Consider the following 19,112-nt stretch of genomic DNA (forward strand, 5'->3'; position numbering starts at 1 on the left):
CCCCTAGGGATGGAGATTCCACCACCTCTCTCAGTGACACATTCCAGTGCTTCACCACCCTCCTGGGGAAATAGTTTTTCCTAATATGCAACCTACACCTCTCCCTCTGTAACTTCAGACCTTGTTCTGCCATGCGTCACCCCTGAGAACAGCCTCTCTCCATCCTCTTTAAAGCCCCCCTTCAGGAAGTTGAAGGATGCTATCAAATCGCCCCTCAGTCTTCTCTTCTGTAAACTAAATAACACTAACTAAACACACACACACACACATCTTGTGGTTGCTTATAGTTACCAAAAGTTGCTTACTCTAATCCACTGGCCAGAGGGATTAGACCGGACTGTGGAGCCAGGTTCTGTTGATCTGGAGCAATCCTCTGATGCTGACAAGGTGAAAAGGACCCAACTCTGTAATCCTTTACATGGTTTAGACCATAGTTCTGGTTCTGTCCCACTGCCCCAGGCAGGCACCATGGCTGGGTCTACACGAGTCCCTTCTGTTCGAAAGGGGCGTGTTAATGAGCGGGTTTGAAAGATGCTAATGAGGTGCTGCAATGAACATGCAGCGCCTCATTAGCATAATGGCGGCCCCGGCCATTCGAAAGTGCGGCTTTTCGAATCGCCTGCCGCCTGTGAAGATGGGACCTTCCAAAAGGACCCCCCCAGTTTTTGAAAGCCCTTCTTCCTATCTGGTGATTAGAAGACGGGCTTTTGAAAACTGGGAGGTCCTTTCAGAGGGTCCCGTCTCCACGGGCGGCGTGTGATTCGAAAAGCCGCACTTTCCAATGGCTGCGGCTGCCATTATGCTAATGAGGCGCTGCATATTCATTGCAGCACCTCATTAGCATCTTTCGAACCCGCTCATTAACGCGCCCCTTTTGAAGGGAAGGGGCTTGTGTAGACCCAGCCCTTGAGTCACTAGTCAACAGCAGATGGGGTTGGTCGTACCCCACTGCTCCAGGATTCTGTGTGACTCCTCACCTACAGATGGGACTTCCTCTCTGGGTGGGTCATTGCTATAGGATCCAGTTCCCCTTGTCCTTCAGCCATCAAGTCTTTGTTGTCCAGACAGGCTGGCTCCAGAGGCTACCGCAGTACACATCCACATGTACACTTCCCGATGGATCTCACACACACCCAACCTCACACAGAGACAGCACCAGGCTGACACAGCAGAATATATCCCTCAAGATGGAGTCTTAGATGCCATATGGAGTCAGATACAAAGTGTCTAGGAATCCAAAATAACAAATATAAAGAATAGTACAAAGGTGCGAAGTAGTACAAAATAACAATGTAAAGCGGAATGCAAGGGGGAAAAGTAGTACGAAGCTCCTATCAAAAGACACAGGGTAATACAAAGTTTCTACGCTTACCCACATGTGTCCAGCTTCCACCCAGGGTGCACCACATGATCCATTGAATGCAGCCAAGCACTTAGGTACAACCACATTTTCTCCAATCCCTCAGACAAACACCTACAAGACCTTTACCGAGATCTCCTGAAACTACAATACCCAGCTAAGGAAGCGAAGAAACAGATTGGCAGAGCCAGACGGGTACTCAGAAGCCACCTGCTACAAGACAGGTCCAACAAGGAAAACAAGAGAACACCACTGACCATCACACACAGCCCCCAGCTAAAGCCTCTCCAGCGCATCATCAGTGATGTACAACCCATCCTGGACAATGATCCTTCACTCTCACAGACCTTGGGAGGCAGGTCTGTCCTCGCCTACAGACAGCCTGCCAACCTTAAACAAATCCTCACCGGCCACTACAGACCACACCACAGTCACTCTAAACCTGGAACCAATCCCTGCAACTAACCTCGCTGCCAACTCTGCTCACATATCTACACCAGCGACATCTTCACACGACCTAACACCAACCATACCATTAGGGCCTCTTCACCTGCACATCTACGAAAATAATATATGCCATCATGTGCCATCAATGCCCCACTGCAATTTACATTGGCCACACTGGACAGTCTCTATGTAAAAGAATAAATGGACATAAATCAGACATCAGGAATGATAACATACAAAAAGCTGTAGGACAGCACTTCAGTCTCCCTGGACCCTCAGGAACAGATTTAAAAGTAGCAGTCCTACAACAAAAAAACCTTCAAAAACAACCTTCCAAGGGAAACTGCAGAGCCACAATCCATTCGCAAATTCGACACCATCAACCAAGGACTGAACAGAGCCAGGGAATGGCTGGCCAATTACAATAGCAGTTTCTCCTCTCTTGGTGTTCACCCCTCCACATTAGCTGCTGATAATGGGCCACATCCTCTGTCACTGAATTGACCTTGTCAGCTCTGGCCTTTCTTTTGTCTGGGACTCCTTTTTCATCAGCCTATAAATTTAAACCTTCCTCTGACACTCCCCACTCATGCATCTGATGAAGCGGGTCTTTGCCCATGAAAGCTTAAGCTCCCAAATGTGCTATAAAGTGCCACAGGACTCTAGTTGTTTTTGAAGGTAAAGACTAACCTGGCTACCCCTCTGATATAAAAAGATACGCTTCTCTCCAGGGTTGCTGCAGGCCCATGAGCCGTAGACGGTGCTATTCTCTACCCATCTCAAAAGCTTGCAGGCTTCTGGCAGGAGCACATATCTGGCAGCTCCCAGCACCCTGGGGATGCTGATGATTGGCCGTATTCCAACCCCAGAGGAAAGGAGCCCTCACGGAGGGTTGTTAATGGGCAGAAATACACATGGGCTGAGGTCCAGAAGCTTGCCCAGGATTTCAGCTCTTGCCTAACAGCGGGCAGCAGGGCTGCACTCTGCTCTCAGGGCACAGATGGGGAGCGGTGACCTGGGAGAAGGGGGCAGCCAGCTAGTCTCGACCTGATGGGGAGCACCACCGACATTGGCCTTGGGAAGTGCCAGCTACCCCAAGCAATGGGTGGTGGAGGGGAGGTTCTGAGCCTGGGAGAATCTTCAGGGATGCAACTTCTAGGGGCCGCAGTACCCGGAAGCCCTGGGGAGGGGCACAGCATGAAAATGGAGCTAGGGGAGTGTGTGGGAGGGGGCAGATACGTAGGTAGGTTGTAAGACTCCACAGCTCCTCTGCAGTGCTTCCATCCGCATACCTCTGAATGCCTTGCAATGGGCACTGCCATTAGCCCTGCAGGCAGGGAAACTGAGGCATGGGGCAGGAGTGAGGCACTGGCACAGCAGACCCAGGTCATGCACGTCCCAGTCCAGTGCTATGTCCACTAGGCTACATGGCTTCTCTGATGGCATGAGAATGAGGAAGGTCCCTTTCTGGGGTAGCTGATCAGGGCCCCACCAGACAGCGGGACTGGGGAGAGAGGGGGATTACCCCTTGGAGATGCTGAGCAGGGGCACGTCACTGTGGATTCCCACAGTCGTGGGCAGGTCGGGGGACAGCAGAGCAAACAGGAGTGCATGTGGGTGTGTGTGCGGGGAGTGATGGCCAGGCTGATACCAAGGACAGGGACCTGCAGAGGTGGGCTCTCAGGGGTGGAGGTGGCAAGGGGATCAGGTAGTGGTTTAGCTGAGGCAAGGAGGACAGTGCCAGGGCAGGTGGGTGAGCCTGGCAGAGAGGGCAGGATGGGGCCATGCGGTCGGGGATTTGACAGAGGAGGGGGGATGGGGAAGCTGGGCCTGAGATGGGCAGCAAAGGCTGAGTGTGGAGGGTTTGTTTCCCCTTTAACATCCTTTTTGCCAAGGTGGGATTTCTTTTTGCTCAGTTCAATTTCTTCTCACCTTGAGTGGAAAAGTACCAGATCCAAAATGGGTTCCAGCATCAGGTGGCCTCGTCACATGTCCTGGCAGGACCAACCCCAACCAGGATCACAAGAAAACCAAAACCATTCACAGGTTGTTACCTTGAGCACCTGACCATTATGTTTCTGGAGTATCAATAATGGGCCCCATTAGCACATTTAGAATTATAAACAGATCCACACTTCATATTTCTAACTTCTGTGGGGACCTCAGACACCATTCAGCCACCAGGGTGCAGCTGGAGGAAGGACATCATAAGGAAATGTGCCAGGTTGGCTTGGGCGTGGCACTTGGGTACCTATGGTCCTGGGACGCAACTGGAGATGGTTTGAAGAGGCTTTGTGTGAATGGGGAAGCCGACTGGTGGTAGAAACAAATCTGAGCCCATGTCTGAGGAGGGCTTTGGGCAAGCAGGAGATGAAGGAATGGAGGGAGAACTCCTACGGCCAGCTGGAAGATCCCGAGCCACCTCCCAACAAGAAAGAGATAATCTAGTGGCCGATGGGGACTTTTTGAGGGAGCAGAAGGCAGACCCGACATTATGGGGTGTCTGGGAACAAGAGACTGACCTCCAGGATGAGGGGAACACCACTGGTCAGCTATACCACAGCTCCACTTTGAGGTCCACAACAACCAATTATACTATGTAACCAGGAACCCGCAAACCCAAAAGATGCACCAACAGCTGCCGGTGCCCCAGAGATTCAGACCGAATCTGCTGCATCTCGCTCACTCTCTGCCCTGAGCTGGATATGGTGGGTGACAGAAGACTTCACAGTGGGTAACAGGTTCTTCTGGCCTGGCACTCATGAGAAGGTGAATGATTTTTGCAGCTCTTGCTCAACATGGGAACATACTGGTCCCTAAGGGAATCTCCAAGGCTCCCATCCCCTTCCTTGTGGTTGGAGAGCCCTGTGAAAGGATCAGCACATCTAGTGGGCCCCTGGAAAGAAGCAGGTTGGGGTTTTAGCCTGGTACACCAAAGCTATCCTGTGGCCAATGACTACAGCATCTGTGGTAGTGGCAGAACTTGGGTGGGGACACGGACAGAGGTACCAATGGCAGACGACTATCTTTTCTTCCCAGTTCATGGCAGAATTGAGCAGCCTATTGGACACCCATTCCTTTGAGACATGTATCTGTCGTCCCATAAGAAGAAGGCCTAGAAGAAGGGCTTAACAGGACCCTGAAGTTTAAGGCTCAGGTAGTTCGTTGGCAAAGATTTGTGACACTGGGATAAACTATTACCGCATTACTGTTCACTGCACAAGAGGAGAGCCAGGCCTTTGTGGGATTCTCCCCATTCACACCATTCTATGGGACGCAGCCCAGGAGAACTGTGGACTTCCTCTGTATGACCTGGGAGGACCCAGGAAGCCCGAGCCAGGAGGTCAGTTCTGTACATCTTACACCTTTGAGAAGTTCCTTGAGAAGCTCAGGGGATTTGCCTGGGAGAAACTATTCTGAGCCCAGCAGACCCAGGAGCATGGATACAGCCATGGGACCAAACTACAGGCCTTCAAACCAGGGGCTGCGTCCCATTATTACAGCCCTTGTCCAAGTCCAAGTCGTTAGGACCATGAGAAGTGACCTGAAGGGTGCGGCTGGTAAACTATGAAGTCTGGTTGCAGTGACCAGAGACCCAAGTGTATCCTGCTAACTTCTTGAAGGCCTTCTTGCTCATCCCTCTTCTCTCCAAATCAGAACTGGGGTTGCTCGTGTTAAGCCCATCAGATACAACTCCCATGTCAATCGGACATGAGCTCCTGGGGACGAGCCGGAGCAGTAGCTGCAATCACTGGTCTAGTCCTTTCCAGCCACGTGATCATCCTACCCTGCATGAACCTAACCCACCATCACATAGGCACCAGCCTGGGGTGGAGGGTCCAAAGCCGTCATCTGTCACTACCCCAGATCACATGAGGATTTGTCTGAGAGGAACTCAAAGCAATACTGGGCCTGAAAGCATCTCAGAGGGAGCGGAGGGGCCCAATGTCCTTATCCAAAGGCTCAACCTGTCAAGGAGATTCTGCGTCGACTTTTGGAAAGTCAGAGCTGTCTCATGCTTCCATGCTTACCTGATGCCCCGAGTAGATGAGCTGCCCAGATGTCCAGGAGGTTTACATCCACATTGGACTGGACTGAGGACTACTGGCAAATTCCCCTGACCCGGTGCCGTGCCTTTTTCCTTTTAATACCATTCCCAAACAGAGGCGTATGCGCTGGCTGGGCCATGTCTCACGCACGACGGATGGCTGAATACCGAAGGACGTCCTCTTCGGCAAACTGGCGTCTGGAAAGAGGCCAAAAAGGCGACCTAAATTGCGCTACAAGGACACATGCAAGCATAACCTCAGCACACTCTCTATCAGTGTGAACACCTGGCATTCGCTCGCCTTAGACAGGCACGCCTGGAAACAGGGAGTGAAGGAAGCTCTTGCTATGTATGAAACTACCTTGGTGAAGGAAGCGGAAGACAGGAGAGCCCTCAGGAAGACCCGTGCCCATGATACCAGAGCGACATCTGCCTCCTGCTGCTCACAGGGCGGAAGGGACTGCCACTCCTGCATTGGATTGCACAGCCACAGGAGATGCTGCTCGAATCAGTCCATATGGGGCACAAACCCATGATCCCTCGGGATCGAAGGATGCCTAGTACCATGCCGTTTGAACTAAAGGGGGCCACAGCAACTTTTCAGCAGCTAATGGACCTGCTGCTGTGACCTCATAATGAGTATGTGGTGGTTTATGTTGTTGGCATTGTCATTTGCTGTCGTAGCTGGGCAGATCATCTGTGCTACCTCACCACAGTGCTGCAAACACTCGGGGAAGCCAGGCTCACCATGAACCTGGCTAGATATTATCTAAGGCAAAGGGACGTGAGGTACCTACAGTACTCAGTGGAACCAAATCCTGAGACACCTTCTGGCCCCTATGACTGAGAAGCAGGTGAGGCAGTTCCTACCATAGGTGCTTCGTGGGACATTAGCCTCACCCTGGCTGTGTCCCTTACGGATGTCCCAAAGAAATCCTGGCTGTGGAAAATACAGTGGTGGGACAAGAGTGAAGAGCTCCTGAAGTTCAACAGGGTCGGGGAACCCTTGTGCCATCTGGACTCCTCCAGATGATTTATATTCCAGACCGACATCTCGGAGGTGGGTCCCACAGGCGGCGCTATCCCAGAGGCGGGATGGGGAGGTGTGCTCCATGTGTTACTTAACCAGGAAGTTATTTCCCGCCCCACCCCAGAAATGAAATTCAATAATCAAAAAAAAGAGGCTGCCAAGCTGGCAGTCGAAGCCATGTGGCGTTATCTGCTAGGAAGTCCTTTCCAGCTGATCACCGATCAGACACCCCTGTGGTGCCACCATTCACAAACCACACCAACATCAGAAGTGTAAGGTGGTACCTCTCCTTCCAGCCCTACAAATTCAAGCCTCTTCCACATCACAGAGTGGGGTAATTCACTGGTTTGAGCATTGGCCTGCTAAACACAGGGTTGTGAGTTCAACTCTTGAGAGAGCTGTTTCAGGAGCTGGGGCAAACAGAGTTGGAAAAATCTGTTAGGTACGGTAAGAGGCCTAGTTGTAAGGACAAGTAGAGATGGCGATCTTTGAAGGTTCCTTCCAGCTGTATGAGATAGGTATATCACCATACATTATGGGTGTGTCTACACTTGCATTCCTCTTTCAAAAGAGGCATGCAACTGAGGTAAATTGAAAATGCAAATAAGTTATAAATTTGCATATTTGGGACCTCATTTGCATATTCTAATTTCAAAAGAGCTTCTTTTGAAAGAAGAAAGCCAGTGTAGATGCTGCTCTTTCAAAAGTAAACCCCATCTTCGAAAAAATCCTTCCCATTAAATAAAAGGAAGAAAGATTCTTTCAAAGATGGGGTTTACTTTCAAAAGAGCAGCGTCTACACTGGCTTTCTTCTTTCGAAAGAAGTTCTTTTGAAATTAGAATATGCAAATGAGGTCCCAAATATGCAGATTTATACCTAATTTGCATTTTCAATTTACCTCATTTGCATGACTCTTTCGAAAGAGGAATGCAAGTGTAGAAGCACCCTATGGCTGTGTCTACACTTGCCAAAAACTTCGAAATGGCCATTCAAATGGCCATTTCAAAGTTTACTAATGAAGCGCTGAAATACATATTCAGCACCTCATTAGCATGCGGGGAGCTGCGGCACTTCGAAATTGACGCGGCTTGCCGCTGCGCGGCTTGTCCAGACGGGGATCCTCTTCAAAAGGACCCCGCTGACTTCGAAGTCCCCTTATTCCCATCTGCGCATAGGAATAAGGGGACTTCGACGTAGGTGGGGTCCTTTCCAAAAGGAGTCCTGTCTGGATGAGCCGCGCGGCAGTGAGCCGCGTCAATTTCAAAGTGCCGTGGCCACCCGCATGCTAATGAGGCGCTGAATATGCATTTCAGCACTTCATTAGTAAACTTCGAAATGGCCATTTGCACGGACATTTCGAAGTTTTTGGCTAGTGTAGACATGGCCTATGTGTCTTATTATCTGGGTAAGGGTCATGTGAACGCTGACTTCTCCTCCTGAGTGGGCGGGGGTGACTTTGACTCTCCCATGTTCCCCCTGTGTGACTGCCCAGGAAAGAGTCAGCTGATTACCAAAGCACCCACAGCTGGCAGCATGTGTCTATGGGTGGTGCACATCCACACATGCCTCGATGCACAGGACAAACTTTATTCTGCCCACAGATAAAAAAAAGAGGCAATATTGGCCCTGTCTTGTGGGGGAGGGTATGCAATGGGGCGTATAGATGCAGAAATGGTCAGGAGGGAGGGGCAGAGGAACCCAGAGAATCAGGGGAGCCCACGCCCTCTTGTCCTTGCTTCACATTCTCCCAGTGGAAGAAATAGCTAAGAGGCTGCTGGTTGGTTTAGTTGAGGCTGGCAGAGGGGGAACGTGGATGTGCACCTCAGGCTCCTGCTGAAGGATCGTCAGCTCTCCAGAGCGCCGAAGTGGGAATCTCAGACTACGCTACCGAGGCCCCATCGGCTACGAAGGTTGTGCAGACACGCCAAGGCATTACCCAGGAGGGAGCAGCCCATGGGAGGCTCACTGGTAAGAAGGAACCCTGGGAATGTGTTGGGAGCCAACATTTGTATCCTTAATAAGGAGATTATGGGTTTAACAGGCCCTGGGCCAGATCCAGTGCTGAATTTGTAATGAAGTAGCATTAAGTAGCAGTGCTGCAGAAAAGGGCCTGGGGATTATAGTGAATGAGAGGCTGGATATGAGTCAACAGTGTGCCCTTGTAGCCAAGATTGAGGTGCATTAGGAGGAGCATTTCCAGCAGAGCTGGAGAAGTGATTATTCCCCTCTACTCGGCACTGGTGAGGCCACATCTGGAGTATTGCATCCAGTTCTGGGCCCCCCAGTATAGAAAGGACGTGGACGCACTGGAGTGGGTTCAGCGGAGGGCAACGAAAATGATTAAGGAGATGGAGCACATTACCTGTGTGGAGAGGCTGAGAGATTTGGGCTTATTTAGTTTGCAGAAGAGAAGCCTGCAGGGTGATTTGGTAGCAGCCTTCAACTTCCTGAAAGGGGGCTCTAAAGAGGATGGAGAAAGGCTGTTCTCAGGGGTGACAGATGGCAGAACAAGGCGCAATGGTCTGAACTTACAGAGGGAGAGGTGTAGGTTGGATTGGATATAAGGAAAAACTATTTGTTACTATTTTCCCAGGAGGGCGGTGAAGCCCTGGAATGTGTTACCGAGAGAGCTGGTGGAATCTCCATCCCTAGAGGTTTTTAAGTCCTGGCTTGACGTAGTCCTGCCTGGGATGATTTAGTTGGGGTTGATCCTGCTTTAGGCAGGGGGCTGGACTCGATGCCCTCCTGAGGTCCCTTCCAGCTCTGGGATTCTATAAACAAGGCTCTGAGGCTCAGGCAATATTTCTGGCCTTCCTAACTGTCACCTGCAAGCCCAGGGGCGCCCAGGCTGCGAACTCGCCAAGCCCAGCACAGATTAAGCACTGGTCAGAGCCCAGTGGAGAGGGGCTGGCTCGGGTTCCCCCCACCCTTACTCAGCACTTGCCATTCAACTGGGCATTGCAGCCAGCGATCATTGCTGTGGACGTTGGCTTTACCCAGAGGGCTGGAGCCCCAGCCTGCTAGTGTCAGCCCCAGCCAGGAGGCGAGGGCCTTGCCCGGGGGGTGGGGCCCAAAGGTGCAGCAGGAGAACAAGGCCGGCACTGAGGGCTTTTTGCTGCCCAGTGGCCTGGTAAGAAGATGTGACTTGGTGGGGGTGGGGGTGGGGGTGGCAGGGGTGGGGGAAACGCCCTGGTGCGACGTTTTGACGTGCAAAAGTGGCAGCTCCTTTTTCACTCAGCACCCTGGTGAGAGCCCCTGAGAGTAATGAGGCAAGGGGGGCCAGGGTTGGGGAGCAGGGGGCTGCAACAGCGCACCCATGTGTGTTTGTGTGTGTGTGTGTGTGCTCGTTGTGCGTTCCTGTGTGTGTATGAGTGGGTGTGTGCATGTTGTGTGTCTGAGTGTGTTTGCTACGTGCATGTATCCGTGTGCACGTGTTTGTGCAGGTTGTGTGTATGTCTAAGCATGTGTGTGCATGTTGTGTATATATGAGTGTATAGGCACGTGCATGTGCTGTGTGTTCGTGTTGTTTGTGTGTTGTGTGCATGCTGCGTACATAAGTGCGTGCACGTGTGCATGTTGTGTGTGCATGCCTGTGCAAGCTGTGTGTGCATGCTGCTTACATAGGAGTGTGTGAATGTGAACGTTGTGTGTGTGCCTGAGCATGCATGCTGTGGGTGTGACAGTTGTGTATATATGAGCGTGTGCACGTGTGTGCTGAGTGTGCATAAGCACGTGCCCTGTGTTTGCACGTCATGTGTATGTGTGTGTGCATGTGCATGCTGTGTGTGTGCTTGAGTGTGCACAGTGTGTGTGCCTGGTGTGTATAAATGAATGTCAGCATGTGCGTCTTGTGTGTGCATAGGCTTGCACACCACGTGTGCAAGGGGTGTACATATGAGTGTCTGCACATTGATGTTCTTTGTGTGCCTGTTGTGAGTTTTCACGAGCACGCGTGCCATGTTTGTACATTGTGTGTATATGTGTGAGTGCTCGTGACTGTCGTGTGTGCGCTGTGCAGGCAGGCAGGAACCTGGGTGTGTGTGAGCTGCAAGTGCTCATTCCACCATCTATTTCCTGGAGGGGAGCAGAGGTGGGTGGGGCAAGCCAGAGGGCGGGAGGGGGTGGGCAGGGGCGGGGGGTGGGCGGGGAGTGCCCTGGAGTTCCCAGCCTATGCCCTCACTCTGCTGATGGTCTGGTGCCAGCAGCCCCGCTCCTGAACTGGTGACCTGCCGTGAGTCTCCCCGTCCACATGCTCTGAGCACCCCTGCCTGCGGGAGATTTGTGGGGAGAAGGTCCAGACCAGGGGGCTGCCGGCTGCCCAGGTAGGCTGTGCCCCTCTGGCACCGCAGCTCCCGCTTTCTGCCCCTCCATTGCTTGGAACCCTCCACCCGCTTGCCAGATCTCCCAGCCAGGCCCCTGGGGGGACAATGCAGGCTGGGAGGCACAGAGGACAGGGGCGAAAGGAATACTTTCCTGGTATTGCAGCTCAGGCTTTGTCTACGCTGCAGCCCTGCCGGCAGCACCGCCGCAGCTGGGCCAGGTAACGTCTCCTGTGTGGCCGCTCTGCGCCCCTGGGACAGTGCTCGAACGAACGCCCCCGACCCGCGGCAGGAGCTGCGTCAGCCAGAGAGCGTCTCCCGCCAGTAACCTGCCCACACCAGTGAGGCCACCCGTCGGGGGTGGGGGGGGGGCGGTGTTGCAACCCTGAGCCGCAGACTTTTGATGGAGCAAAGTGCCAGTGCAGACTGCCTACGAGAAAACAGATGCAGCGTGAGCGAGGCAGGGGGAGGGGTGGGTGGCTTTGGCTGCTGCGAAGAATGAGTGACTCAGGCAGCGGGGTGGGAGGGTGGGGGGCTGGAGGGGACGAAAGGGGCAAAAGCAGGTGGTGTCCCTACTCAGGCGGCGACCAGAGAGTGTGGGGATGGGGCCGGGGCGAGGGAGGGGGAGAACTGGGCAAGAGAGAAAGAAAGAAAGAAAGAAGGGGGTGTTCATGGGCTAGATAGATAGATGGGGTGTGTGTAAACCCATTCATAGGTGTGTGTGGGGATGGATGGCTAGGCAGATGTTCTGGATGGATAGATACATGAGCTATCTATCTATGTATCTATCTATCTACCTATCTCCACCCACTCTATCTATGTATGTGTCTATCTGTCCCTCTGCATTGCACAGCTGTTGTGTCACACACAGGCCACACAGTTGCCATGCTCCACGCGTCCGACATCCCCCGCCCATTTCCTGGGTGCGTGTTGCATGTACTGCACTGCTGGGGTAGGTCTTGCACACACTGCCTGGCTGGCAGGTCACACACATCCCTGCGGCATGTTGCAGACACGCAGCGTGATTGTCGTGTGGTGCGCAGGCTACGCGGGATTTCATTGCACGGGCGCGAGGCCTTACACGCATCGTGTGGCCGTCTTGTCCGGCACGTGCGACAGTCCGCAGGCTGCGTGGCAGCGACCTCGGACATGTTTGACCCTGGGCAGTTGCTGCAGAGCTGTTGTGTCTGACACACGCATGACACCGCACAGCAGGTGTATCACACACATGCGTGACGCCTCCCACTTGCTGCATGGCACCAAACACCTGCATGACAATGCACACAGGACGCACGGGGATCAGGGCTGAGGCGGCGCTGGCCTTCATTACCAGGAGCACAGCCTGGTGTGAGACAGCCCTGGATTGTGCCTCAGTTTCCCCTTCAGGGAACCAGCGAGCAGCATGTCCCCAGGGATGGGGCTCCATGCTCTGGGGGAGGGGGAGTGCCTGGCGGGTGGCATGTGGTGCTACCATAGAAATGCAGATGATTATTTATAACATTTCCCACCACCCACAGCTGAGAGGAACAGGCTTGTACAGCAATGTACCATTAGTGAGTCACCATGCACCCCAGCCTGGGGCCAGAGCTGGGGAAGGCTGTCACCTAGGGGCTGGGACATCTATCTATCTATCTATCCATCCCCATAGACTGTATCTATCTGTCTACCTAACCCCTTTCTTTCTGTCATACACCCGTCTCTTCTTCCCTCATGGTGTGGCTACAGTCTGACGACAGTAGGGCAGTGAGGGATGAAGGGAGGGAGCTGGATGGGAAGCCAGAGGGGCGCATGGGGCAGGGTAGATAGGCACAGGGTAAGAGCTGGGGTTGGAAGGTGTGGGCGGGAGAGACGAATACAAGGCTGGGGGAAGGTAGTGGGTGAATATGGGAGAGATTGAGGGTGTGTCCATAACAGGGCATCTTCTCGCCCCTCTCCCTGGGACTAGGACAGCTTATTTCAGCCCCACCCCAATTTTGGCCTTTGAGTTCCCTGTGCCCTGCCTGGGAGCTCTGCCGGCACAGACAGCTGGTTTCCCAAGGGGCGCCTGGCTGACCATGGGTTTGTACCATGTTGCTACGTCACACGCGTCCCCAGCAGGGATCACAAACTGTGGGGCGGCCCCGCCTGGGTAGCGCTGCTGGAAGGGCTCAGACTGAACCGTGCAGGAGGAACACTTTGTGGGGTTCGCAGGGCTTCTAACACTTGGCGGCTGTTTTTATTTCAGTAGCACCCAGAGCTCAGGGCCCTGTGGGCCGGGGGCTGCACAGACACACACAGAGAGAGACAGGCCCTGCCCCAGCTGAGATCAGGGTCCTGTACTGCTCCGGCACAGGGGGAGACAAGCCGTGCCCCAAAGAGCTCACACTCCAAATAGCCAAGGCGGGTGGGGAAACTGAGGCACAGTGCGGGGCCGTGACTTGCTCACGGTAGCTCAGCAGAGGCAGGACTAGCACTCAGCTTCCTGAGGGGCAGGCTGGTGACTGAGACCCCGGGCCGTGCTGCCTCAAAGGCACAGCTCTCTCTATGCTCCCACAGGGCCCTGGCCTCCTCTGCCCAGGTCACCCTGCCATGGGGCCCTAGGTCTGCCACAGCAGTGGGAGCCAGTCTCTGGGGAGGTGATAAATCACTGCCCATGGCCCTGTCGCTGACTCATCCCCACGTCCTTCCTAGCTCAGCGTTAAAATCCTGCTGACGGGGTTGTCCTTGTTAGTCCCCAAGGATCTGGCTTCTGTGCCCAGCCCCTGAGCACAGCCTGGCCAGGGTGCGGAGCTGCTTCCTGGCACTGGTGGGGCAGGGAGTAACCCAGCTGTCCTCCTCTCAGCCTGGGCACTGTGCCAGATGCCCACCATCGCCAGGCTGGGCAAAGGGGTGTGGGGAAGTGGCAGGAGCATGGGAGATGGGTGGGGGGGTCACCGGTTTTCTGATCTGGGTCCCACATTTCGCCGCCTCCCCATTCATCTGCATTGAGCTCAGCACATGTCCAAGGCCCCTCATCCCAGGCCCCGATGCTGGGCTGCAGGGAGAGTCCAGGGGCTCAGCAGGGCCGGGGCTGATCTTTGCACCCCTTCCCCCGACGCACCCACCAGCTTAATTCATTTGCCAGGCTGTTTCCCTGTGGTTCCTGCTGGGTATGTCATCTCCCCTTTTGTGTACTGCTTCTGTGCCATTTCTGCATCCCACCCCAGAGGCAGCCGCACCGCAGCCCGGGGCGAGGAATCCCGTCTAACCAGCAGCTGCGCCCCGCCCCGGCGTGGGTTCCCTGCAGCGATGAGTGAGGGCTGCCTGTGTAAGCAGCTGCTATGTCTCACCCCAGAGGTGGCTGCTGTTCAGTGCTGGGTGGGTGATTCCTGAGTGGCGGTGAAGTGCGGCTGTGAAACAGCTGCCACAGCTCACCCCAGAGGCAGCTGCTGCTTAGTGCAGGTGGAGAAAGTCATCTACAAACAGCTGGGGCACTCCAGCCCGAGTGGTAGAAAGATTGTGGTGCCTAGAATGGGTCCAAATCCCTCCTCCCCCGCCTGCTGAGGGCACTGGGGGGGCGTTTGGGTGCTGGGTGCAGCTGTGGGCTGGGGCAGGGGAGGGGGAGCAGGACGTTCAGGCTCTGGGAGGGGGTTGGGTGCAGGAGAGGGTCTGGGATTCTGGCTCTGCTGCAGCACTTCCCTGTGGCGCTCCCAGGCCCACATATGTGGGGCGGTTGCCCTGGGGCCCAGCACTTCAAAAGGGCTCATGGCTCCCAGCCACCACCTCCACTACCACAGGAGCAGGGGTGGCCAGAGCCACTGGCCTTTAAATTGCCTTTGCATGGCACACTCTGGGCTGCCCCAGCCCCACCCTTCCACCTGAAGCCACGGCCTCCCACCTTCCCCGGCTCCTGGCAAGCCTCCCCTCTGGCAGATGCTCCCAGGCTGGGGCTTGGCTTGGCCGGGGGGGTGTCTCTGTGAACTGCTACCTGTAGGCACTGCCCATTGACTGCAGGGGCATCCCAGCAGCCATGCCTGGAGCAAGAGCCAGCTGCAAGCCACTTTAGCCCCACTGCATTGCCAGGGCCTTTTAAATCACCCAGGGGCGGTGGGTGGCACCAGGGAAGACTCTGAGGCAGGTGGTGGGGAAAGACCCACCTCCTACCTTTGCTGGAGCTGGGCCTTGGGACAGGGCTATTCACATCTCATAAAGCTGGAAGGGGTCTTGGGAGGGCCTCAAGTCCAGTCCCCTGCCCTCTTGGCAGGACCAACCACCCTCCCTGACAGTTCCTCTGCAATCTATTGCTCCAGACCCCTAAATGGGAGGATTGAGCTCACAGCACTTAGTTTAGCAGGGCCAATGCTCACACTGCTGAGCTGCTCCTGGAGCCGACATACCCCCTCGAATTCACCAGTAGTAGCTGCATCTCAATGCTGGGTGATAGACCCATCTATAAACAGCTGCTCTGGTCCCTAAGAGAGCCCCAGTGCTTCTATACTGGCTCAGCCCCGGCGGGACATTGCCTTCTGTCCTGTCTCTGACAGTGGCCTACACCAGAACTGCAGCAAGTAGCAAAGGGTGAGTGATCCACCCCTGTTTTCCACAGCCAGACTCCAGCTGGCAGAGGTCTGGGGACAGCCTGAGCATGGGCTGTTGTTTTTGAGCATCTTGGCAAATAGCCCTTGATGGATTTACCCTCTGTGAACTTTGTCCTTTTCTGAATCCACGTCTATCATTGGTCTTTGCTGCACCCCACAGGTTAGTTGTGCCTTGCGTGGAGAAAGTAGCGCCTTTTTCTTGTGTTAAACTGTAGCCTGATCATTTCACTGGCTGATCCCCATTCAGTACAAGGACAAGGGCAAATAGCTCCCCCTGTTCACTTCCTCTGCACCATTCACGACTCTAGAGCCCCTGCAGTAACCCCTCTCTGTTGTCTCTTCTAGCTAAGATGCAGGAGAACCGGGCTTGTTTTGTTCAGAACAGAGAAGGCTGAGAGGGGACATGATAGCGGTTTGCAAGTACTTAAAAGAGGGTTACAAGGAGGAGAGAGAAAAATTGTTCTCCTGGGCCTCTGAGGACAGGACGAGAAGCAATGGGCTTAAACTGCAGCAAGGGAGGTTTCGGTTGGACATTGGGAAAAAGTTCCTAACTGCCAGGGAGGTCAAACACTGGAATAAATTGCCTGGGGAGGCTGTGGAATCTCCATCACTGGAGATATATCAGAGCAGGTGAGGCAGACACTTCTTGGGGATGGTCTAAACGGTGCTTGGTCCTGCCAGGAGGGCAGGGGACTGGACTCGAAGACCCCTTGAGGACCCTTCCAGTTCTAGTGTTTGATGAGCTGCCATTTTATTGCCCAGTCACCCAGGTCTGGGGGCTCCCTCGATAACGTCTCCCATTCGGTGTGAGACGTAACTCTCTGGAATATTTTATAGCAAACCAAAGCCAACATTGCCACTTCAGTGGTCACCCTTTTCCCAGAACATTTATGGGTATGTGCACCAGCACAGGTCCAGGGAAAGACCCTGGTGGGACCTTCTGGCTATTTACCTCTCGCCACTGCAGGAACTGCCTACCCGTTCCTCCCCTTTGAACCAGTTACCGATCCATAAGGGGGCCTTCTCTCCTAGCCCCTGGCTATCTTATCAAAGATTCCCTGCCAATCCACACTTAGGCTGAACCTCCATAGTCCGGCACTCTCTGGGCTGACAACATCCATAATCCAGCCTGATTTGAGTTAGCCAGATGCCCATGTATCATGGGGGCAGCCAAGTTTCCTGTGGTCTCATAAATTTAGTTTCCAGCCACCAGTCCTGGCTTTTCGTGTTCTGTGCTGTTATTTAGCTGTAATCTACCCCTAAATGTCTTCTAAGAGCCCAGTGAGCAGTGGAAGTGCTGGTGATGTGCTGGACAATATTGACCTCGCAGGGTCCAGGAAAGTCTCTGGTTTGACACTGGTCAGGTTGGAGGGTTCTGGACTAGACAGGTCCAATTTGTACTCTGTATTGCCTGGGTAACCATTGGACACACCCATATTTGTTGATCCCCTCAAAGAGTTTTAATAGATTGGCGAGGCATGATTTTCCTTTACAAAAACTAAGCTGACTCTTCCCCAACAAGTCGTGTTCATCTGTGCATCTGACAAGTCAAGTTTCAACCAATTTGCCTGGAGCTGAAGTTATACTTGGTGGCTTGTAATTCCCATGATCCCCCCTGGAGCCCCTTTGAAAAATCAGTGCTACATTAGCTGCCTTCCAGTGCTCTGGTCCAGTGGCTGATTTCTGGGATAGGTTACATACCCTGTAGTAGTTCTGCAGTTTCACATGTAAGTTCCTTCACAACTTTCGGACGAACGGCCTCTGATCCCGGGGCCAATATATTTTAATGTATCAGTTTTTGTGCTGGAATTTCCTTTATTCACACTTCCCTTTGGGGCAGTTCCTCAGATGTATCACCTCAATAGCATGTCTTGGGTGTGCGAGTCTCCCCTCACATCACCTGCAGTGAAGTCATTTAGCTTCCCTGCAACGGCCTTGTCTTCTTTGACTCCTCCCCAACACCTCTTTTGTCCAGTGGCCCCACTGACTGTCTAGCAGGCGTCCTGCTTTCAAGGGATTGAACAAAACTCTTCACTGTTGGTTTTTGCATCTTTAGGAAGCTGCTCTGTCTTCAGCTTTCCCATTTCACTCACCAAGTGCTCCTCTGAAGATAGGACAAGGAGCAATGCAGCAAGGGAGGTTTTGGTTGGACATTAGGGAAAACTTCCCAAGTGTCAGGGTGGTCAAACACTGGAATAAATTGCCTGGGGAGGTTGGGGAGTCTCCATCGCTGGAGATCTTTAAGAGCAGGTTAGATATGTGTCTATCAGGGATGGTCTAAATGGTGTTTGATCCGGCCCTCAGGGCAGGGGGCTGGAGTCAATGGCCTCACAAGGACCCTTCCAGTTCTAGCGTTGTATGGGTCTATGGTGATTACTTTGGCCTCTTGTGGGCCTTTTCCCCTTGGGACCTGCTCTTTTTAATTCCTGTTTCTCTACCACCCTCGTTTTTGTGCAGTTCCCCTTTGTGAAGTTACTTATGAGCACGGTGGCTTGTCTGGTATTTGTTCCCCTATGAGGCTGCTAAATTTAAGCACATTACTGTCACTATTACCCAGTGGTTCAGCTGTATTCACCACTGAGGCCAGATTCGGCGCACCACTGAGGACTATAGCTTCTTGCCTTGTGGGTGCCAAGACTAGCTGCTCCAAGAAGCTGTCACATGTGGTGTCTAGAAATTCTCTCTCTGCGTCCCGGTCTGAGGTGATGTGTACCCAGTCACTATGGGGACAGTTGAAATCCCCACGATCACTGGGTTTTCTGTTTTTGTGGCTTCCTTGTTGTGCTCAAGGATTTCACAGTCACCATTCTCATCCTGGTCAGGCGGTTGGAAGCAGAACCCTACTGCTACACTGTCTTTGCTCAAGAATGGAGTTTTTACGTGTAGGGGTTCCATGGGACAGTCTGAGTAAAAATTAATCTGGAATAATTTATTCCAGAATAACACATCTGCACTACAGGGAAGCCCCGGAATAAACAAAACTGATTCCGAAATAGGGTCCACACACAACAGAGCCTATTCCGGATTAGACCTATTTCGAATAAGCCTCCATTCACTTTCCCCACAGCCCCTATTCGGAACTATCTTTGTTGGAATAGGCACTGTTCTTTGGAGAATGAGGTTTACCGAGTTTGAACTAAGCTGGCTGCTATTTTGAAATCACTTTGAAATTGCGGTTGTGTTGTTTAGAGGCTCATAAAATTACAGTAAACTCTCTTACAGACTAACAGATATTTTGGAGCATCGGCTTTTGTGTTAGTTTATAAGATGCTGCAGGGCATCGTGTTGTTTTTGAAGATACAGACTAACTCAGCTACCCCTCTGATACCAGTAAACTCTCTTGTGTCCGGT

Source organism: Carettochelys insculpta, chromosome 6, assembly GCF_033958435.1.
Source record: "Carettochelys insculpta isolate YL-2023 chromosome 6, ASM3395843v1, whole genome shotgun sequence".
Taxonomy (NCBI): Eukaryota; Metazoa; Chordata; order Testudines; family Carettochelyidae; genus Carettochelys; species Carettochelys insculpta.